The sequence below is a fragment of the Desmodus rotundus genome, chromosome 5 (genome assembly GCF_022682495.2).
Source record: "Desmodus rotundus isolate HL8 chromosome 5, HLdesRot8A.1, whole genome shotgun sequence".
In the NCBI taxonomy this organism is placed as follows: domain Eukaryota; kingdom Metazoa; phylum Chordata; class Mammalia; order Chiroptera; family Phyllostomidae; genus Desmodus; species Desmodus rotundus.
Window position 1 is genome coordinate 75,318,502 of NC_071391.1, and position 3,737 is coordinate 75,322,238.

Consider the following 3,737-nt stretch of genomic DNA (forward strand, 5'->3'; position numbering starts at 1 on the left):
AACTTAGAATCCTATGTTCAGCAAAAATATAGCTCAACAATAAATACAAAATAATATATTTTCAATTAACTAAAATAAAAACACTTCTTATACAGAATGTTCAAGGATGTTCTTCAGGCTAAACGGAAATAAAATCAGATATAAAATGGACAAAGGCGAAGGGGGATAGGATCGAGGGTGGGAGGTGGGGATGGCTGGGGTTGGGGAGAAAGTGGTGATGGGAAAATGGAGACAAATGTACTTGAACAACAATTAAAAATAGAGAAAAAATGAATTTCAGAAAGGAATGAAGACTTTTAAAAATAGTAAATATAGGTTTTTTTGAGGAAATTTCATACTGTTTTCCACAGTGGCTGCACCAGTCTTCATTCCCACCAACAGTGTACTAGGGTTCCCTCTTCTCTGCATCCTCACCAGCAGTTGTTTGTTGATTTATTAATGATGGCCGTTCTGAATGGTGTGAAGTGGTGTCCTATTGTGGTTTTAATTTGCATCTTTCTCAAAGCTAGTGATATTGAACATCTTTTCATTTGTGTATGGGCCATCTGTATGTCCTCCTTGGAGAAATGTCTATTCAGGTCCTTTGCCCATTTTTTAATTGGATTGTTTGTCTTCCTGGTATTGAGTTGTATGAGTTCTTTATATATAATGGGAATCAAACCCTTGTCCGAGGTATCATTGACAAATATGTTCTCCCATACAGTCGGTTCCCTTTTCATTTTGATGATGTTTTCTTTAGCTGGGCATAAGCTTTTTACTTTGATGTAGTTCCATTTATTTTTTTTTTCCTTTATTTCCCTTGCCCTAAGAGATATATCAGCAAAAACATTGCTATGTGGGATATCTGATATTTTACTGCTTATGTCTCCTGCTAGGACTTTTATGGTCTCGTGACTTATATTGAAGTCTTTTATCCATCTTGAGTTTATTCTGGTGTATGGTGTAAGTTGGTGGTCTAGTTTCATTTTTTTGCTTATACCAGTCCAGTTCTCCCAACACCATTTGTTGAAGAGGCTATTTTTACTCCATTGCATGTCTGTGCCCCTTTTGTCAAATATTAATTGACCACAGAGATGTGGATTTATTTCTTGGCTTTCTCTTTTGTTTCATTGATCTTTGTGTCTGCTCTTAATGTTAGTACCAGAATAGGGTTTTGTTTGTTTGTTTGTTTGTTTTTAAATTACAGTGGTCTGGTAGTATAGTTTGATATCAGGTATTGTGATCCCTCTTACTTTCTTCTTTCTCATGATTGCTGAGGCTATTTGGAGTTTTTTATAATTCCATATAATTATTTTCTTATTTTTTATTGTTCAATTACAGTTGTCCAACATTTTTCTCATCGCTCTCTCCTGCCACACCCACCACACTCTCCCATAGTCAATCCCCATCCTGCTGTCCATGCCCATGGGTCTTCTATACATGTTCCTTAACTTGCCCTTTCTCTTTCTTTCTCCCGTTACCCCTCTACCCCGTCCCTCTGGTCACTGTAAGTTTTTATTTTGTTTCCATGTCTCCAGTTCTATTTTTCTCATTTCTTTCTTTTGTTGATTAGGTTCCACTTATAGGTGAGATTATATGCTATTTGTCTTTCACTGCCTGGCTTATTTCACTTAGCATAATACTCTCCACTTCCATCTATGCCTTTTGATACAGTGATCCCACTGCTGAGACTATACCCTAAGAGCCCTTAATCACCAATTCAAAAGAACCTATGTACCCTAATGTTCATAGCAGTGTTATTTATAATAGGCAAGTGCTGGAAACTGCCTAAGAGCCCATCAGTAAATGCATGGATCAAACAACTGTGGTACATTTACACAATGGGATACTATGCAGCAGAAAGAAAGAAGAAACTCCTACCCTTTGTGACAACATGGTTGCGTGTAAATTTTTGGACTATTTGTTCTAGATCTGTGAAACATACCATTAATATTTTAATAGGAATTATGCTGAATCTATAGATTATTTTGGGTAATATGGACATTTTAATGATGTTAATTCTTCCAATCCATGAACATGGTATATGCTTCCATTTATTTGTATCTTCCTTAATTTCTTTCTTCAGTGTTCTACAGTTTTCCAAGTATAGGTCTTTTATGTCCTTGGTTAAATTTATTCCTAGGTACTTTAATTTTTTTGATGTTATAATAAATGGAATTTTTTTCCTAGTGTCTCTGATATTTCATTGTTGTTGTACAAAAATACCATTGATTTCTGAATAACTTTCCATCTGCTATTTTCCAAAATTCATTTTAAGGTAGAGTAGGGGTTTTTTTGGTGGAGACTATACAGTTTTCTCTGTATGCTATCATGTTATCTGAAAAAGATGACAGTTTTGCTTCCTCCTTTCCAGTTTGAATGCATTTATTTCATTTTCTTGTCTGATTGCTGTGGCTAGAGCTTCCCATGATAAGAGTGGTGAATGGGACACACTTGAATTATTCCTGATCTTAAGGGGAAAGCTTTCAGTTTTTTCCCACTGAATATAATGTTGGGAAGTTTCTCACATATGGCCTTCATTATGTGGAGGTATGCTCCCTCTATTCACACTTTGCTGAGTGTTTTCATCATATGGGTGCTGGATTTTATCAATGCTGTTTTTGGCCTCTATTGATATGATCATGTGATTTTTTTCCTTCATTTTGTTTATGTGGTAAATTATGTTTATTGATTTGTGAATATTGTACCATCCTTGCATCTCTGGGATGAATCCCACTTGACCATGGTGTATGATCTTTTTAATGTATTGTTGGGAATATATCCTAAGAATCTGGAATTACCAATTCAAAAGAACTTATGCACCCCTATGTTCATAACAGAACAATTTACAATAGCCATGTACTGTCAACAGCCTAAGAGCCCATCAGTAAATGAGTGGATCAAAACTGTGGTATATTTACATAACAGAATACTATGTAGCAGAAAGAAAGAAAGAACTTCTACCTTTTGGGACAGCATGGATGGAACGGGGGAATATTTTGCTAAGTGAAATAAGCAAGTCAATGAAAGACAAATACCGTATGATCTCACCTATAAGAGGAATCTAATGAACAAAATAGACTAATTAACAAAATAGAACCATAGACATGGAAACATGGAATAGTCTGACAGCAACCAGAGGGGCAGGGGTGGGGTATAATGGTGCAAAGAAGAGGAAGGTGCTATTTAAAGAGCATATATGAGTCATCCATGGACATGGACAACAGTGTGGGAACTGACTGTTGGTGTGGAGGGTGCGATGGGCAGAGGAGGAGGTAAAGGGGGAAAAAATGGGATGACTGTAATAGAATAAAAATTAAAAAAAGAAAACAGTAAATATACAAGTAAATATAAAAGGTTAACTTCCTTCCTTTAATTTCTTTATAATGCATATGCTCTCAAAAAAATCATTTTAACCTTTTATTTTGGATTTTAAGATAGTTGTAGATATGATATATAACAACTACAAAAAATAATGAGGTGATAAAGAGATCTGTATGATTGTCAAGTTTCTATATTTTACTTGAAGTAGTACATTATTGACTCTAAGTAACTATATTTGTTAGCAACCGTTAACATATTTTTCAAAGAAATATAGCCAAAAAGTCAATAGGCAAATTAAAATAAATGATCTCTATCCCTCCTACAAACAGAACAAAATAGAAAACAATCTGAGTAAAATAGTAAAAGAGGAGAAAGGGAAAAACAGATAGAAACGGGAAACAAATAATAAAATACATATCAATGATTATATCACA